This window comes from Polypterus senegalus, chromosome 2 (genome assembly GCF_016835505.1).
Source record: "Polypterus senegalus isolate Bchr_013 chromosome 2, ASM1683550v1, whole genome shotgun sequence".
NCBI lineage: Eukaryota > Metazoa > Chordata > Cladistia > Polypteriformes > Polypteridae > Polypterus > Polypterus senegalus.
The window spans coordinates 194,731,440-194,752,253 of NC_053155.1; the positions used below are offsets into that span (position 1 = coordinate 194,731,440).

At 39.5% G+C, this 20,814-nt stretch overlaps 1 protein-coding gene across 11 annotated transcripts in view; it reads right to left on the reverse strand.

Annotated features, from left to right (window-relative positions):
- Positions 1–20,814, reverse strand: part of caska (calcium/calmodulin-dependent serine protein kinase a) — a 509,789-nt gene that overhangs the window by 97,423 nt on the left and 391,552 nt on the right. The window lies entirely within an intron of this gene.

Consider the following 20,814-nt stretch of genomic DNA (forward strand, 5'->3'; position numbering starts at 1 on the left):
AAGAACACTAACGTCATGCCTTAGGAATATTTCCAAAAATAAAAATTACTTTTTGTATTTTAAATGAAGGGCTACAGACACTTAATAAACTAATATTCCAATAAGAAATGTGCTTAAGTAGCAAAGTCAGTGATTAACAGAAAGAATATTTACTTAATCTGACTAAAATTGAAGTATACAAATTAAAGTGATACTTTAGACTTCAGGCTAAATGTTTGTAGAGTAAAGGTTTTTTAAATGTTATATCACTAAGTCATCTCACTTTTTTACTCTTCTAAAAAGAAGTGTTAATGCCCAAAATTTCTAAGCAATTTTTTACATGAATCAAAACATAGTTGTAACAGCAAAAGAACTATGTGGTAGAATTTCTTGTGCCAATAAATGAATGAACTTAGGCAGTGCAGTAATAAAAGATAGTTGCTGAAATATCTACATGCCAAGTTAACCACATAAACAGAGACCTTGACAATGCCCAAAAGACCCTCCTACTATACAAAGGTAAACAGAAAAGAAAATTATGAAACACCAAGTAACAGTAGTACTGTGTACTATAATCTAAAGAGACCACAGATGACTACAGGAAGAGTGCTTTAATTATTTGCTCATGAACAGTTATAAAACAATAGCAAAACATTTTGAAATCCATCAGCCTGTTGTAAAATTGGTTTTTATTTATTAGTTTCCCATCTTAAAATTAATTCTGTAATCAGCCTCAAACCTTAAAAATGTTTTTAAAATGCTCTTAATTTTCTAGTAAAATCAAACCTGTGATAATGAGTTCTTATTTCAATCAAAATATATATAGATAAGACTTCTTAAGAATAAGTAAAAACATTTTCTTTTAAAATTGAGTTAACACTGACTCACCGGTGCAGTTTAAATCTATGAAACCACAGGCAAACACCATTACTTCCCTACGATACAACAGTACTGCCTTTCTCTAGGCCAGGACATACAGGTTTAAAGCAGTTCTGTCAGAAGGCTGCTTGGCAATATCTTAATGTGTGGAATGACTCTCAAAAGCATAGAGTCACAAAGAGTATGAAAAGGACTGAGGCACACAAAAGAAGAATTGTTCCACTTCTTTAGTGTGAAATTTAACTTGTAAAAGAAATGACATCTGTATTCAGAGTCCTCCCCATTGAAACTGTCCCACAACTAGGGCCTACCACGTTTCTATGTGGACAGAGGCGAGCTCAGTATGAGAACTTTTTCAATTCAGTCAAATGACTGGCAATGTTAGCAGGGCCCTACCTCCCATTTCAAATTCAACAGTTTGAATTCTTGACTGGAGTCTTAAAAATTGAACTGCACATTGAATGTAGCCAGATCAACATGCATCCCTAACCAGGACTAGCTCAAACGTAGACCAGTAAAACAAGTTTATTTTTTTAAATTTATCTATTTATTTTTGGTAATTTCATATTTTGGTGAGGTAGGTAAAGTTTACTAATTTGCAGTCTTTATACAACAAACTGCATGGAATAAATATATTATAAATACTAGCAAAATACCCGCGCTTCGCAGCGGAGAAGTAGTGTGTTAAAGAAGCAATGAAAAAGAAAAGGAAACATTTTGAAAATAACGTAACATGATTGTCAATGTTATTGTTTTGTCACTGTTGTGAGTGATGAGTGTTGTTGTCATATATATATATATATATATATATATATATATATATATATATATATATATATATATATATAAATATATATATATATATATATATATATATATTTACACACACACACAAACATATATATATACATATCTATACATATACACATACATATACATACACACATACATACATACACACACAAATACATATATATATATATATACACACACACACACATATATAAACATATATATACATATACATACATATCTACATATATACACACACAGCTATTTCAGATCAGTGCAATACGCTGTTTGTTAAAACGTTGACTCCGCTCTTACGTGCAATAACAAATCAAATCATTCAGTTGTCTTTGCTCATATGTCATTTTAGAGCTGGACGCCTGGCATCTTTTTGGCCACAAGTTCGTTTCTGTTTGGTGTGAGGTTCTGTGTTGTGGAGATTCTCAGGATGGATTGCAGGTGCTCATCAGTGAGGCGACTCCTGTGTGCTGTTTTGTTAGTCTTTATCACTGAGAAGAGCTTCTCATACAGATATGTGCTACCAAACATGCACAAGGTTCGAGCCGCATGTAGACGGACTTTTTTTGTTCTTCAGAGTCACCAAAGTGCCGTGCAAACTCAGTGCAATAACTCTAGTAAGCGGTAAGTGTTCGGCAAGGCAGCTGAAGCGCTGCATTATGGGATCTGTAGTTTATTGTGTTACCAGCGCTTCATATACCCGGCTTTAATAACAATAATACAGTATATAAAATGATCTCGGGCGGATATAATTACACGCGGGCCAGATGTGGCCCGCCCTTGAGTTTGACACATATGGACTAAATAGAACTTGAAAAGATATATTTTTTCAAATGTGATCGCAATTCAGATAGAGTTGACGCACTACAGCCTGCATGCCTCAATAAGTCATCCTCCCCTTGCCCTTACTTTTTTACCGTTCATCTAATGAATACACTGAGTATGGCTTTACCAAAACAATCACTGATGGAGAATAAAGTATCCATTATTCGAGTATGTAGATCGGGATATATATATATATATACATATATATATACCCGCGTATCGCAGCGGAGAAGTAGTGTGTTAAAAAAGCTAGAAAAAGAAAAGGGAATATTTAAAAAATAACGTAACATGACTGTCAATATACAGTATTTGTTTTGTGAGTGTTACTGAGTGTTGCTGTCATCAAGGATTTGATTATCATTATTTCTTTCAATCAGGTTCGTATTTGTAGGATGTGTTGTGTTCAAGTTACATTCCGTGTTTGTCAATCGTTGTAAAGATGACAGGTTTCATTCATCGATTCGTTTCTTACTGCATCAATAAACAGCTCGTCTTCTTCTTTATCTGAGACCTGACACACTGCATGCACAGGTTTTTTACACTGTCTTCCTTTAGCGGACATTGACTTTTTCCAACGTGTGCTTTGTTTCCGCAGTAGTTGGATTTATGAATATGCTTGTATGTATGAGACGCTTCATATTTTTTGCTGCCTTTTCAATTGTGTAATTCGGTTTTTGTTCAGCGCTCTTTGGAACTGTTGCTTTTATCTGTGCACTGGGCAGTTCACGTGAGCCACTCGGTGTACATGCATCGAAGGTTCCCAGCTGTGCTGGTGCCATCTCGTGCTATGTCCATGGCTGTATTTAATGTTACCTTAGTCCTGGCACTTAAAACTTTCTCTCGCAGTTTCGCTGAGTTTGTGTCAAACACCACCCTGACCATCTCATCTTCCTCGCCATAAGCACAGTCCTTCACCCGTGAATATTTATCCGTGGCAGTTTGCTATTGGATTGCCGCTGACGGACGGCCTTATATGGGCAGGCACTAAATTACAAACGCCAGCGCAGCCTGTCTATGAACTTAATTTAAAGTGTAGGTTTACATCGTGCTTTGTTTCCGAAGTAGCAGAACTCATGAATATGGTTGTATATTTCACTCGCTCGCTTCTTATTGTTTCGCTGCCTTCTCGATTATATAATGCATGTTTTCTTCAGCGCTTTTTGAGGTCTTCCTGGTTTTCTATGTACTGCGTGATTACGTGGGAGGCGTGATGATGTCACACGAAACTCCGCCCCCACGGCGTTGAAGCTCATCTCCATTACAGTAAATGGAGAAAAACTGCTTCCAGTTATGACCATTACGTGTAGAATTTCGATATAAAACCTGCCCAACTTTTGTAAGGAAGCTGTAAGGAATGAACCTGCCAAATTTCAGCCTTCCACCCACACGGGAAGTTGGAGAATTAGTGATGAGTCAGTGAGTGAGTCAGTGAGTGAGTGAGTGAGTGAGGGCTTTGCCTTTTATTAGTATAGATAACATTTAATGGAAAAGGCAGTCGATGTTATAATTTGTTGCCTGATAAGAAAGACAATCATTAATATACTTAAGCTAGTAAAAATGCTGCCTATAAATATATAAAATATCTCTTTCTCTAACTGTGGTGCACTCGGCACACATACTGTAGGTGCATAGAAACACAAAATCATCACTTGTACTAAGTAATAAGGCTCAAATAATTGTGTTAAGGGACTTGCACTGTAACACTCAAACACATGCATCAAGTCGTGTTCAAGGATGTCTAAAATGTGTATAGAATATAGTATACACACATTTGTGAAGCACCTGGGTTATTTCACCGGTTTAGTATTTGCCCTAGATTCACACAGCTATTTAATTTTTATTTATTTTTAAGGGTCCAGAACTGAAGACTAATATCAGGCCAAAAACACACCAAGAATTTTCCACCCCAACAGAATAAAACACACGGTAACGCTAAAAATGAACAGAAGATATGTATTGAATATGTATGCTCATTGAGACAAAATTACAACACCGATCACAGTCCATCCAGCCCAGCAGAAATTACTCTACAGCACATCATTCTGTAATGTATGAACTAGATGACCCACTGATAACTGCCACTGAGTGCTCTGGAGTAAGACTAAAACATGAAACTTGCTAAAAAAGGAAATAAAGACATCAGATTTTCAGCAAGAAGTTACTGTACATAGACAAAACAACCTCTGCTGGAATTTGTAGAATAAAAATTATGTTAATGTAAAATATAGTTGAGAGAAATCAGCAATAGACATTTACAAATCTGAGATGTGGGGTACTCCCAAAATATATGCAAAAAATACATAGGATACTCGCCTGTGAAAAGAAACAAAAATGATCAATGAGCAGACTCATGGCAAAATGCTATCAGATTCTATGACCAATGAAAAATAATGATGGAAATGGATTACTTTGTGTGTTAGTAAACCATATTTCTGGTTTAATTAACAAGCTGAAATGTGGCAGGATGGTACATCTAATTGAGTAGGTATATACTAAGAAAGGACATTTTAATATATGAATATTTAGGGGTCAACACTCCCAACAAAAGTAAAACTAAATACCTCAAAATCTCAAAAATACCTTGACAGATTTGCTTGATATTTGGTGACATTATAGAACAAAGAAAATTAGCCGACACTTTTTTATTCCTTAATAATAATTATTTTTTATTTATTTATATTTATCCATATTATCTTAACTTACATGCTCTGTGTGGCACTGACAGGAAGTTGTATGGAAATAAAGGACACAGCACAAGTTATCAACAGCAGTATTAGCCAAAAGAGGGACAGACAACTGAAGAAGAGGCGATTTCCTGGATCCTGACGTAATTACGTTTGCTGCGTACAGTGAAGTGTGAATGGAAAATAGAAAGTTCTGTGAAGCTTAACATCATCACGCCTCCCACGTAATTGAGTGCCTGCCCATATAAGGTAAATATTCGCAGTTGAATGACTGTGCTTAGCATATTAATAAGTGCAGCTACTGCAGAAATCCGCACGCCTCCCACGTAATTGAGCTAAATATTCACGACCACACTCTCGGTATACAAACAAGCCAGTTTCCCTTTCGGTTTGTACATGTTCAGTATCTCCCTGTGCATTTCCTGTGCAGCGAGCAAGAGAGAGAGAGCGAGACAGCACGACACACACACAGGCAGCGCGAGAGAGACAGGCGCGCACACACACAGTCAGCGCGAGACAGACAGGCGCACACACACAGTCAGCATGAGCACACACACACAGGCAGCGCGACACACAAACAGGCAGCGCGAGACAGACAACACGACACACATACAGGCAACGCAACAGAGATAGCGCGACACACACACACACACACACACACACACACACAGAGGCAGCAAGAGAGATGGATGCAGACACAGTCAGCGCGAGCACACACACACAGTCAGCGCGAGCACACACACACAGTCAGCGCGAGCACACACACACAGTCAGCGCGAGCACACACACAGGCAGCGCGACACACACACACAGGCAGCGCAACAGAGATAGCGCGACACACACACACAAACACACACAGAGGCAGCGAGAGAGATGGATGCAGACACACAGTCAGCGCGAGCACACACACACAGGCAGCGCGACACACAAACAGGCAGCGCGACACACAAACAGGCAGCGCGAGCCAGATAGCACGACACACACACAGGCAGCGCAACAGAGATAGCGCGACACACACACACACACACAGAGGCAGCGAGAGAGATGGATGCAGACACACAGTCAGTGTGAGCAGGCACACACAGGCAGCGCGACACATACACAGGCAGCGCAACAGAGATAGCGCCACGCACACACACACACAGAGGCAGCGCGTGAGATGGACGGCGGTTAAAAAATGCACTGGTCTTGATTTTGATTTCACTTCTGTTTCCAGCGATCTGTTCGTAGCGTGCATTGCTGCAAAATTATTTTTCTTGGTGGTTTATTAAATTATGGATTTTTTCAAGTGTTCATTTTTCCCCTGTGCTTAAAAGTCATTAAAAAAAGTGCTTTTGGCCAGCGGTTGGTAGCACTATAGCTCAAACTATTGCAGTGTTACTTTTCTCTGTTGTTCAAGGTTTTCTCAGTGTTATTCAATGTTTTTACATTTAGTTTACTATTATGCTGTGCATTCTATGGTATAATTATATTTGTGCTTAAAAACTTAAAAAATATATATTTACATACAGTTCATATGGTCTGGAACGGATTAATTGTATTTACATACAATCCTATGGGCGGAAATTGCTTCAGTTAACGACCAAATCGGTTTACCTCCAAATACGAACCTGATTGAAAGAAATAATGATGATCAAATCCTTGATGACAGCAACACTCATAACAGTCACAAAACAATTACATTGACAATCATGTTACATTATTTTTAAAATGTTTCCTTTTCTTTTTCATAACTTCTTTAACACACTACTTCTCCGCTGCGAAGCGCGGATATTTTGCTAGTCTATACTAATAAAAGGCAAAGCCCTCACTGACTGCCTGACTGTCTCATCACTAATTCTCCAACTTTCCGTGTAGGTAGAAGGCTGAAATTTGGCAGGCTAATTCCTTACAGCTTACTTACAAAAGTTAGGCAGGTTTCATTTCGAAATTCTATGCGTAACGGTCATAACTGGAACCTACTTACGTACATATATAGGGCCATAGCCTGCAGCTCGGTCGCCGTGTGAGGCGGAGTTGCATCCCGCATCATCTCGCCTCCTATGTAATTGAGTGCCTGCCCATATAAGGCCGTCCGTCAGCAGCAATCCAATAGACACGCTGCCGCTAAATATTCGCGGGTGAAGGACTGTGCTTATGCAAATGAAGATGAGATGGTCAGGGATAGACTAGTGTTTGGCACAAACTCAGCGAAAGTGCGAGAGAAACTTTTAAGTGCCGGGTTTTAGCTAACATTAAATAAAGCCGTGGACATCGCAAGATCACACGAGATAGCACAAGCACAGCTGAGAACCTTAGATGCATGTACTCCGAGCGGCTCACATGAACTGACTGAGCGCTGAACAAAAAATGCATTACACAATTGAGAAGGCAGCAAAAGAATATGAAGCGAGTGATGTATACAAGCATATTCATAAGTGCAGCAACTGGGGAAACAAAGCACACCGTGGAAAAAGTTAATGTCCAGCTAAAGAAAGACAGTGTAAAAAATGTGGTAAATTCAACCAATTCGCTATAGTTTGCAGGACTGGGAAAGGTAAACCCGTGCATGCAGTGTGTGATGTCTCAGATAAAGAGGAAGACGAGCTGTTTATTGATGCAGTAAGAGAGGAACAACCCTATGAAGCTGAACAAGCCTTTGAGGACATATCAATAGGAAAGCACGGCGTAAAGCTTAAGTTTAAATTAAGTTCATAGACACGCTGCTGCTGGCGTTTGTCATGCCTAAGGAGAATATGATATTCGCGAGATACAAGTTTAATGAGAAGACACAGGGTATAAATGAGACTTTTGATCACTTTTTAACGGAGTTAAAATTGCTGTAACGGAGTTAAAATTGCTGGTGAAGGACTGTGCTTATGCAAAGGAACAGGAAAGCAAAGTGTAAAGCTTAACTTTAAATTAAGTTCATAGACACACTGCCGCTGACGTTTGTCATGCCGAGAGACTGTGTTTGTGGAGGGATAAAGAGTTAAGGCGGGTGGGGGAGTCACGTCATCATCTCCCCTCCCATTCACGTCATTTCGCTCCAAGCTGAGCTCCGCAGCTGACGAGGTCTTGCCGCTCTTTTTCCTTAGTGTTTAGTTCTCTCTCCTTTAGTAATTTATATAAAGGAGAGTTGAGATCCGAGAGACTGTGTTTGTGTGTTTGTGGAGGGATTGAGAGTTAAGGCGGGTGGGGGAGTCACGTTATCATCACCCCCTCCCATTCACCTCATTTCATTCATTTCATTTCGCCATGAGCTGCAGCTAACGCGGTCTTGCGGAAACAACTTTGTGACGCTGCCGCCAAATACTCACAGAAAAATTCACAAGTTAACAGACACGCTGTCGCTAGAGTTTCTCCACACTCTGAATCCTCCAGGCACTCCTGAGCATAATCTAATTTTGAAGGTTGGGACACCAATAATGTTACTGAAAAACTTACAGCCACCAAAACTTTGTAACGGCACGAGACTTCAAGTCATGTGTCTGCAAAAGAACTTAATTGAGACAACTATTTTTACTGGCAGTTGCTCAGGGGAGAGAGTTTTTATTCCTTGCATCCCTGTTATACCCTCTGATCTCCCATTTCAATTCAAATGCCTCCAATTCCCAGTAAGGCTCTGCTTCGCAATGACAAATAATAAGTCTCAGGGACAGACCCTACAAAAGGTTGCCATTGATTTGAGGCAAGATTGCTTTTCACATGGCCAAATATACGTTGCATGCTCAAGAGTAAGCTCGTACAGCTTGGTCATATTACAATGGGAGTGCTGAACTGACAACGTGGAATACAAAGAGATCCTTAACAAAAAATTATTGGTATATTTTCCCTCAGTTTAAAAAGGTTTAGTTTTCTTGTTAATAAAAATTTAAAAGCAGTACTTCACCGCTGCGAAGCACGGGTATTTTGCTACTACTTAAATAAATACGTAATTCTACATTAAAAACATTTTCATTTTTGTCTTTTTAACAGGCACACCACTTGTATAATTAATGTGTAATTATTAGCTACTAAGAATTGTAACAAAATAATAGTTGTAGTGTTTGTACTGTGTGCGCACCACTGCCGCTGAGTATATAAGAAGGAGCACAGCGCCAGCTGCTTCATTATAAATGTTCGATACTTTCGGTTCCATTTTCTAATTATTTATATATATTTTTTTATTTAATATATAAGCATTTCAACCTCCTTTCGCTCAGATATTATTTATTTCACTATAACACAATGACTGACAAAATTTTGAATTTTAATGGGGAAATGATACACTATGTTGTCGTTCCTATTACAGGAGACAGGGCTTGCTTATTTCGGAGTCTGTCTTTTTTAATGTACAGTACCCAGGAAATGGCAATTGAAATGCGTGAGTAAATCGTTATGTATGAAGTACACAATTGGATGGAATTTTCAATTATTTCTTATTATAGTAATGGTGACAACTACTCCACATCAAATGAATTTAATGCCGATATGTTGCAGCCTTTGACTTTTGGTGGCCTATGTGAGTTTGAAAATGCAGGGCGACTATTTCATTTTTCCTTTGAGGTTTATCGTAATGGCATTCTTTATGTAAAATCATGTGTTGAATTTTGTCCTGTGAGACGATTACACACACAACCTCTCAAGCGGTCATTTTGACGCCTATCTTCCACATAATTCTATTCAATTAGATCTTAGATAGATAGATAGATAGATAGATAGATAGATAGATAGATAGATAGATAGATAGATAGATAGATAGATAGATAGATAGATAGATAGATAGATAGATAGATAGATAGATAGATAGATAGATAGATAGATAGATAGATAGATAGATAGATAGATAGATAGATAGATAGATAGATAGATAGATAGATAGATAGATAGATACTTTATTAATCCCAAGGGGAAATACACATACTCCAGCAGCAGCATACTGATAAAAATAAACCATATTAAATTAAAGAGTGATCAGCAGCAGCATACTGATAAAAATAAACCATATTAAATTAAAGAGTGATAAAAATGCAGGTAAAAACAGACAATAATTTTGTATAATGTTAACATTTACCCCCCCAGGTGGAATTGAAGAGTCGCATAGTGTGGGGGAGGAATGATCTCCTCAGTCTGTCAGTGGAGCAGGACAGTAACAGCAGTCTGTCACTGAAGCTACTCCTCTGTCTGGAGATGATCCTGTTCAGTGGATGCAGTGGATTCTCCATGATTGACAGGAGCCTGCTCAGCGCCCGTCGCTCTGCCACGGATGTCAAACTTTCCAGCTCCATGCCTACAATAAAGCCTGCCTTCCTCATCAGTTTGTCTAGGCGTGAGGCGTCCCTCTTTTTTATGCTGCCTCCCCACCACACCACTGCATAAAAGAGAACGCTCGCCACAACTGTCTGATAGAAAATCTGCAGCATCTTATTGCAGATGTTGAAGGATGCCAGTCTTCTAAGGAAGTATAGTTGGCTCTGTCCTTTCTTGCACAGAGCATCAGTATTAGAAGTCCAGTCCAATTTATCATCCAGCTGCACTCCCAGGTATTTATAGGTCTGCACTCTCTGCACACAGTCACCTCTGATGATCACGGGGTCCATGAGGGGTCTGGTCTCCATTGTCTTTCTCTTTTTCTATAAATCAGAATTCTGATCACGCTTTGTCTATATTGCAACCATCGGTAGTAACCCCTTCTCAAAAGTGAAAGAAGAAATGCAGAGCTAGATACACAAATGCAACAAGAAAGAACCAACTTAAAAAGGCCCAGAAAAATCATGTACAAAATAGCTCTATACCGAAACGTACAGCTCTGTCTAAAAACCAAAAAATTAATCCTGGATCGCACAGGCAAGCGGTTGCTAATTATCAGCAGGTACACCCAGATAAACACAGACAGGCCGTGAGCAAGTACCAGCACATACGTCTTGAGCAGCATAGGCAAAAAAGAACACAAACATGGAAAGTTAAAGCTCTTTCAGGTATGACATATGATCCAGACTTGGCAATTCAAACTTATAGCTTTATATCTTTAGGTGTCATGAACCACAATGGTCAGTGGTGTAATGCTATAAAGTTGATACAATGTGTTGGTATGTGTTGCAGTGCTGGAAAGGTACAACTTGAACCTTATAAACAGCTGCCTGAACTGCTTATTTTGAAAGAGGGTGCTCCAGTGATGTTGCTGTGAAACCTATGTCCGCCCAAACTCTGTAATGGAACCAGGCTGCAGGTAACAGCATTAAAAAGCAATATTATCGAGGCAACAATATTGACCGGATGTGCTTGAGGACAGTCAGCACTCATACTGTGCATACCCTTTATACCCTCTGACTTCCCCACTGAATTCAAGAGATTGCAGTTCCACCTTAAAGTCTGTTTTGCCATGAGCATCAATAAGTCACAGGGTCAGACATTAAGTTTCACCAAAGTTGACTTAAGGGAAGACTGTTACTTACACTGTCAATTTTATGTCACTCACCCAGCATCTAGTCATTTTGGCTCAAGAAAAAAAGACCAGAAACATAGTTTATAAAGAAGTGCTTTAGCCGTAATATGTATTTTTTGATGATCTGCTGACCATTTCACGGAGACGAATTTGTGGGCAAAATTTATATATAAAATAAAATACATAAATGCAAAATATATATAAATTAATATATATATATATATCAAATAATATATTAATCATATCATATTCTAATCAAATCAAAATTAATACAGTATTTTGTTTCATATTTCAACTATGAATAGCCCAGGCAATGCTGGGTAATCCAGCTAGTGTATATACAGTGATGCCTATCTAACTGAGGAAAAGATAGGACACCCTTGCCCCTAATAGCGAGTGTTACCTCCTTTGGCTGAAATAACTACCCCACTCCTCAATGCAGAACTTTTTCAGCTGTGAGATGTTTGAGGGGTTTCTTGCACGCATACAGCCCTTTTCAAGTCACCCCACAGCATCTCAATGGGATTCAAATATGGACTTTGACTTGGCCATTCCAGGACTCTCCATTTCTTCTTTTTCAGCCATTCTTTGGTTGATTTACTAGTATGTTTTGGGTCTTTAATTTATGGCACATGTTTCCTCAGTTTGTTTGCCCAGTTGATTTCATACAAGGGATGCTATTGGCGGCTGGCTTAGAAGCTACCCCAAACCATGACACTTCCACCTCCATGCTTCACAGTTGGTATGAGGTTCTTTTCTTGGAATGCTGTGTTTGGTTTACGCCAAACATGTCCTCTGCTGTTGTGTCCAAATAATTCAATTTTGGACTCATCTGTCCAAAGAACATTATTCCAGAAGTCCTGGTCTTTGTCAACTTTATCTCTGGCAAATGTCAGTCTGGCCTCGATGTTTCTCTTGGAAAGCAAAGGTTTCCTCCTTGCACACCTCCCATGCAAGTTAAACTTGTACAGTCTCTTTCTGATTGTAGAGGCATGTACTTCTACATCAACAGTAGCCAGAGCCTGCTGTAGTTCTCGAGATGACACTTTAGGGTTTTTGGAGACCTCTTTTAGCATCTTGCGGTCTGCTCTTGGGGTGAACTTGCTGGGGCGACCAGTCCTGGGCATGTTGGCAGTTGTTTTGAAAGCCCTCCACTTGTAGACTATCTTCCGGACAGTGGAATGGCTGATTTCAAAATCTTTTGAGATCTTTTTAAATCCCTTCCCAGACTCATAGGCTGCTACAATCTTTTCTGAAGTCCTCTGACAGCTCTTTTGTTCTCACCATGGTGCTCACTCTCACTTCATCTACTAATTATGTGCACCTGGTGTGATATACCTGTGTGAGATCTGAGCCAATTTAAGAGGGAATACATGTGAGGGTGTCCTATCTTTTCCTCAGTTAGAATAGGCATTTTTGTAGAATGACATTTACAGAAGATCTTGAAAAGACTTTTCTTCAGTTTTCTTTGTTTAGTTGGATTACTTTAATCTCTCTGTATTGTTGAAACGGAGATGAAATAACCATTTATTAAAAATGTTACAAAAACCACATGCTTTCAAAGGGTGTCCTAATGTTTTCACATGACTGTATTAATCATATCATATTCTAATCAAATCAAAATTAATACAGTATTTTGTTTCATATTTCAACTATGAATAGCCCAGGCAATGCTGAGGCTGTTTACCTAGAGGATACGGACACTCCTCTAAAAATGCCGCTTTATCGCGGTGCTTCGGCATACTTAAAAGCCCAAAAGCACGTATTGATTTTTTGATTGTTTGCTTTTCTTAGCGAGCGCTCGTTCTCTCTCTCTCTCTCTCTGAAATTCTCTGCTCCTGACGCGCACACTCCTTTAAAGAGAAGATATATTTGCATTGTTTTAATTGTGAGAAAGAAAATTCATTTCAGTCTTGTCATAGAGCACAGTTTAAACTTTTGACTAAATGGTGTTATTTCATGTCTGGAGGGCTCTAATAATGTTAACAGTGTGGGAGAGTTTATAAGGGCTTAAAATATATAAAAATAACCATACAAACATATGGTTTCTACTTTGGATTTTCATCTGTGCGGGGGTTCTGGAGCAACCCATGATCGAGAGGATTACTGTATATACAGTATATATATATATATATATACAGTATATATATATATATATATATACAGTAATCCCTCGCTATATCTCGCTTCGACTTTCGCGGCTTCACTCCATCGCGGATTTTAAATGTAAGCATATCTAAATATTTATATCACGGATTTTTCGCTGGTTCACGGATTTCTGCGGACAATGGGTCTTTTAATTTATGGTACATGCTTCCTCAGTTTGTTTGCCCAGTTAATTTCATACAAGGGACGCTATTGGCGGATGGCTGAGAAGCTACCCAATCACAGCATGTATTACATATTAAATAAAACTCCTCAATGATATACGATATGCTTCCAGCACGCTGCTTCGGACACTTAAAAGCTCTAACAGCCCGTATTGATTTTTCATTGTTTGCTTTTCTCTGTGTCTCACTCGCTCGGAGAAATACAGGCAGATACTTATCCATCATACAATACCATCAGGGAGACGTATGATTAGCCCCATTATCTGCTCCTGACGGAGGGGGTGTGAGCAGAGAGGCTGTTTGCACAGTGGCTGTTTGCTTAGATGATATGGACGCGCCTGTAAAAAAAATGCTGAAAGGCTACCTTCACATTGATCCCTTCATTGCGCCGCTTTATCGCGGTGCTTGCATACTTAACACTAGAATTACCAGAGCCTACGAAAAAACTCATAATTCCGTCCCACCTTAAACTGCTTCTTAAATCCCTTCACACCTCTCCGCCAGCGCCCTTTGTCTTCTAAATGTGCTGATAAAGAGAAGCTTGGAGCAGCCGGCTATTCCATCCCCCCACCAATTTAGAACGTGCACAAACTTCTCTCAGCTCATGCCTTGATTGAGTATCTGGGAGTGAAGTGGAGTTTTAGAGTGGAAATAATAGATCGTTATTTGAAACACACACATTTCATGTCTGTTCCGTTTCTACAGTAATCTGTGTCAACACATTGTTAAAACAGAAACGTTTTTTATATTTTAGTAGTAGATGACAAATTGTAGGCATAAACTATATAGTGTATGAAGCCTGAAGTCCAAATAGCAAAGAAACATTTTCACAAGAATAACACAATTGCGCTTTTATTCAAAAATATAACTTCAGAAACAAAAAGCCGCTTTAACATGCGACATTGACAGCAGTTTATTGTAACTGCCTCCGTAGTTCAATAGAATCTGCCCCCGCTTGGGAATCAAGAGGTCACGAGTTCGATCCTGTGCCCCTCCGTTTTGAGAAGTAAACTGCTCTTAGTCTTACTGTTTTAGAATAAAAGCATACATTTGATTTCAGTCTGTAACAGCCGGTGCAATTTATGATCCTCGTAAAGGTTAGCTTTTTTTTTTTTATTCACTTTTCATTCCCTCAGTCGCGTTCAGAATCAATCCATACAACCCCATCTGACACGGCTGTTTTCACTAAAGACGCGCTATAGCTCTGCAGTGTACCACGATGCATACTAACAGTACAGTGAAAGTACAGTGTCAGGTGCTCATTCAGTGTAATAGAAACCATAGCACAGAGAGGTGTGTACACAGCGACAAGTACACGTGTCGTAAATGTAGGAAGGACGGTCCTTGGGTGTGTGGGAACTGTTAATATTTGAATGTGATTATTTTATATAGCACGGAATGAAAATCAGCACTTCTTAGCATTGCACCATGCAAGCTGTCGTATCAATCGCCTACTGTAACTTGCTTTCTTTTTTCTTCGGTTATACAGGTAGTTTTGAATAAAAGTGCACTTGTTTTGTTTGCGAAATGAAGTGTCTGCGTGCACTTTTCGTGGCATTACACGTGTATTTTTGAGCATGCCCGTTTGAGCAGTATAAAAAGTATTGAAAAGTATAACAAAACAACAGGCAGATGGGGAGTGTCTGATGATTGCATATAGCACCGAACTTACTGCTTTTTACCATTCTCTCCTCTGCATGCCCTGGAGTACAAAAGAAACAGAATACAGACGCGCTATAGCTCTGCGTTGTACCACAATGCATACTAACGCACCAAAAAAGGGTTCTGACACACAGACGCTGGCGAAGCTGCCTTCTTCGTATCTCACCGTCACTTGATTTTCTTTTTATTCAGTTTTATTGAGTGTTCCTGCCAGTTTTAATGTCTGACCCTGTGACTTATTGATGCTCATGGCAAAACAGACTTTAAGGTGGAACTGCAATCTCTTGAATTCAGTGGGGAAGTCAGAGGGTATAAAGGGTATGCACAGTATGAGTGCTGACTGTCCTCAAGCACATCCGGTCAATATTGTCGCCTCGATAATATTGCTTTTTAATGCTGTTACCTGCAGCCTGGTTCCATTACAGAGTTTGGGCGGACATAGGTTTCACAGCAACATCACTGGAGCACCCTCTTTCAAAATAAGCAGTTCAGGCAGCTGTTTATAAGGTTCAAGTTGTACCTTTCCAGCACTGCAACACATACCAACACAATGTATCAACTTTATAGCATTACACCACTGACCATTGTGGTTCATGACACCTAAAGATATAAAGCTATAAGTTTGAATTGCCAAGTCTGGATCATATGTCATACCCGAAAGAGCTTTAACTTTCCATGTTTGTGTTCTTTTTTGTCTATGCTGCTCAAGACGTATGTGCTGGTACTTGCTCACGGCCTGTCTGTGTTTATCTGGGTGTACCTGCTGATAATTAGCAACCGCTTGCCTATGCGATCCAGGATTAATTTTTTGGTTTTTAGACAGAGCTGTACGTTTCGGTATAGAGCTATTTTGTACGTATTTTTCTGGGCCTTTTTAAGTTGGTTCTTTCTTGTTGCATTTGTGTATCTAGCTCTGCATTTCTTCTTTCACTTTTGAGAAGGGGTTACTACCGATGGTTGCAATATAGACAAAGCGTGATCAGAATTCTGATTTATAGAAAAAGAGAAAGACAATGGAGACCAGACCCCTCATGGACCCCGTGATCATCAGAGGTGACTGTGTGCAGAGAGTGCAGACCTATAAATACCTGGGAGTGCAGCTGGATGATAAATTGGACTGGACTTCTAATACTGATGCTCTGTGCAAGAAAGGACAGAGCCAACTATACTTCCTTAGAAGACTGGCATCCTTCAACATCTGCAATAAGATGCTGCAGATTTTCTATCAGACAGTTGTGGCGAGCGTTCTCTTTTATGCAGTGGTGTGGTGGGGAGGCAGCATAAACAAGAGGGACGCCTCACGCCTAGACAAACTGATGAGGAAGGCAGGCTTTATTGTAGGCATGGAGCTGGAAAGTTTGACATCCGTGGCAGAGCGACGGGCGCTGAGCAGGCTCCTGTCAATCATGGAGAATCCACTGCATCCACTGAACAGGATCATCTCCAGACAGAGGAGTAGCTTCAGTGACAGACTGCTGTTACTGTCCTGCTCCACTGACAGACTGAGGAGATCATTCCTCCCCCACACTATGCGACTCTTCAATTCCACCTGGGGGGGTAAATGTTAACATTATACAAAATTATTGTCTGTTTTTACCTGCATTTTTATCACTCTTTAATTTAATATGGTTTATTTTTATCAGTATGCTGCTGCTGATCACTCTTTAATTTAATATGGTTTATTTTTATCAGTATGCTGCTGCTGGAGTATGTGTATTTCCCCTTGGGATTAATAAAGTATCTATCTATCTATCTATCTATCTATCTAAGATCTAATTGAATAGAATTATGTGGAAGATAGGCGTCAAAATGACCGCTTGAGAGGTTGTGTGTGTAATCGTCTCACAGGACAAAATTCAACACATGATTTTACATAAAGAATGCCATTACGATAAACCTCAAAGGAAAAATGAAATAGTCGCCCTGCATTTTCAAGCAGCATACAGCAACATGCGGGGACTGACAGGAACACTCAATAAAACTGAATAAAAAGAAAAGCAAGTGACGGTGAGATACGAAGAAGGTAGCTTTGCCAGCGTTTGTGTGTCAGAACCGGGGCGTTAGTATGCATCGTGGTACACTGCAGAGCTATAGCGCGTCTTTAGTGAAAACAGCCGTGTCAGATGGGGTTGTATGGATTGATTCTGAACGCGACTGAGAGAATGAAAAGTGAATAAAAAAAAAGCTAACCTTTACGAGGATCATAAATTGCACCGGCTGTTACAGACTGAAATCAAATGTATGCTTTTATTCTAAAACAGTAAGACTAAGAGCAGTTTACTTCTCAAAACAGAGGGGCGCAGGATCGAACTCGTGACCTCTTGATTCCCAAGCAGGGGCAGATTCTATTGAACTACGGAGGCAGTTACAATAAACTGCTGTCAATGTCGCATGTTAAGGCGGCTTTTTGTTTCTGCAGTTATATATTTGAATAAAAGCGCAATTGTGTTATTCTTGTGAAAATGTTTCTTTGCTATTTGGACTTCAGGCTTCATACATTATATAGTTTATGCCTACATTTTGTCATCTACTACTAGAATATAAAAAACGTTTCTGTTTTAACAATGTGTTGACACAGATTACTGTAGAAACGGAACAGACATGAAATGCGTGTGTTCCAAACAACGATCTATTATTTGCACTCTAAAACTCCACTTCACTCCCAGATACTCAATCAAGGCATGAGCTGAGAGAAGTTTGTGCACGTGCTAAATTGGTGGGGGGATGGAATAGCCGGCTGCTCCAAGCTTCTCTTTATCAGCACATTTAGAAGACAAAGGGCGCTGGCGGAGAGGTGTGAAGGGATTTAAGAAGCGATTTAAGGTGGGACGGAATTACGAGTTTTTTCGTAGGCTCTGGTAATTCTAGTGTTAAAAGCGCAACAGCCCTATTGATTTTTGATTGTTTACTTTACTCTCTCTTTGATATTCTCTGCTCCTGACGGCGCACCTTGAAGAGGAACATATGTTTGCATTCTTTTAATTGTGACAAAGAACTGTCATCTCTGTCTTGTCATAGAGCACAGTTTAAACTTTTGACTAAAGGGTGTTACTTCATGTCTAGAGGGCTCTAATAATGTTAAAAAACGTATTTAGAAGGTCTTCAGTTTCAAGTTTTCAATGCTCTAACTGCGAAAATACTAAATTTAATTGGTTTCTACTTCGCGGATTTTCATCTATCGCGGGGGGTTCTGGAACGCAACCCCCGCGATCGAGGAGGGAATACTGTATATATATATATATATATACACACACACACACACACACACATAAATATGTAATTTCTTTCCGTTTTCAAAAATTGAACATGGAAGTATACAAATGCACAAAGATTACAATGTAAAGGTCCATACAAGCCTCTGTTCCTTAACTCTTTAAGGGCTAAATATTTTTACCAAAAAAAACGTAATTTTCTGAAAGCACACAAAGCAATGTTTTCACATATACATTAACATAAAATGTCTGTGTCTCTGGCAACAGGAGCTGCGTGGGGGCGGCTCAATGGCGAGCAGGAATGAGCGGTGGGCTGGCTCTTTTTGTGGAGCAGGTGTGTGGTGGTGGCAGTCGCAGTGTGAAGCAATCTGGTTTGTACCGCTTGTCATCATAAGTGGCGGTCCTCCCAGGTGAACATTGCTGTAGGACATCAGCTACACAAACGTGTTCAGCACCACAATCATCTGATGCTGGTACCTCACTTTCATTTTTGATCTCCATCTCCATCAGTTTTGGAGTCTGACAAGCCAGAGTCCAATTCAGCGATAACACGCAAAACGTTGTCCACGGAGTACATTCCTTTGCACATTCACTTTGGTTTCTCGTTAGATGTCAATGCCATTTTAGACGTTGTTTGCACTTCACTAATCATGCATGCACAAGGAATCGAGGTGAAATCAACAAAGCTAGCTTTCCTTCTAGCAAAGGAAAGCCAAACTACAACGTAACAACGAGTTTTGTTGTAGTTTACAGCTGATTATCATCTTCTACCCCTGAATTTCAACAAAAGTCGACATCAGCCCTGAAAGGGTTAAAGAATGGTTACTTTCAGTTATTATATCATAACCTTGGTCGGCTTATAATATACTGTTCATACAATTGCATTTTTCTTATCTTTTTTAACACATTAATGGGTAAATTTATACTATAAAATTAGTAACATACTACTTGTCTACCCATGTAAATGCTCTTACAAATACCCAGACCTTCCTTATTTTCCCCCTCAAGAAAATAAACAAATAAACAAAATCAATTTCTGAATAATGGCTGGGTTTCTCCTAACAGGCCACATTATAATTGTAATCTAATTAGTGTATGTAAAATCACATGGTATTTATATAAAATAAACTAATATTTTTTTTTTCATTTTATAATAATTATTGGCATAATGAGGTAATGAATGTATTCTGTATGCACAGTGGGTACGGAAAGCATTCAGACCCCCTTCAATTTTTCACTCTTTGTTATATTGCAGCCATTTGCTAAAATCATTTAAATTATTTTTTTTCCTCATTAATGTACACACAGCACCCCATATTGACAGACAAAAAAGAATTTTTGAAATTGTTGCAGATTTATTAAAAAGAAAAACTGAAATATCACATGGTCCTAAGTATTCAGACCCTTTGCTGTGACACTCATATATTTAACTCAGGTGCTTTCCATTTCTTCTGATCATCCTTGAGATCACCTTCATTTGAGTCCAGCTGTGTTTGATTATACTGATTGGACTTGATTAGGAAAGCCACACACCTGTCTATATAAGACCTTACAGCTCACAATGCATGTCAGAGCAAATGAGAATCATGAGGTCAAAGGAACTGCCTGAAGAGCTCAGAGACAGAATTGTGGCAAGGCACAGATCTGGCCAAGGTTACAAAAAATTTCTGCTGCACTTAAGGTTCCCAAGAGCACAGTGGCCTCCATAATCCTTAAATGGAAGACGTTTGGGACGACCAGAACCCTTCCTAGAGCTGGCCGTCCGGCCAAGCTGACTACCGGAGGAGAAGAGCCTTGGTGAGAGAGGTAAAGAAGAACCCAAAGATCACTTTGGCTGAGCTCCAGAGATGCAGTCAGGAGATGGGAGAAAGTTGTAGAAAGTCAACCATCACTGCAGCCCTCCACCAGTCAGGGCTTTATGGCAGAGTGGCCTGTCGGAAGCCTCTCCTCAGTGCAAGACACATGACAGCCCGCATGGAGTTTGCTAAAAGACACCTGAAGGACTCTGAGATGGTGAGAAATAAGATTCT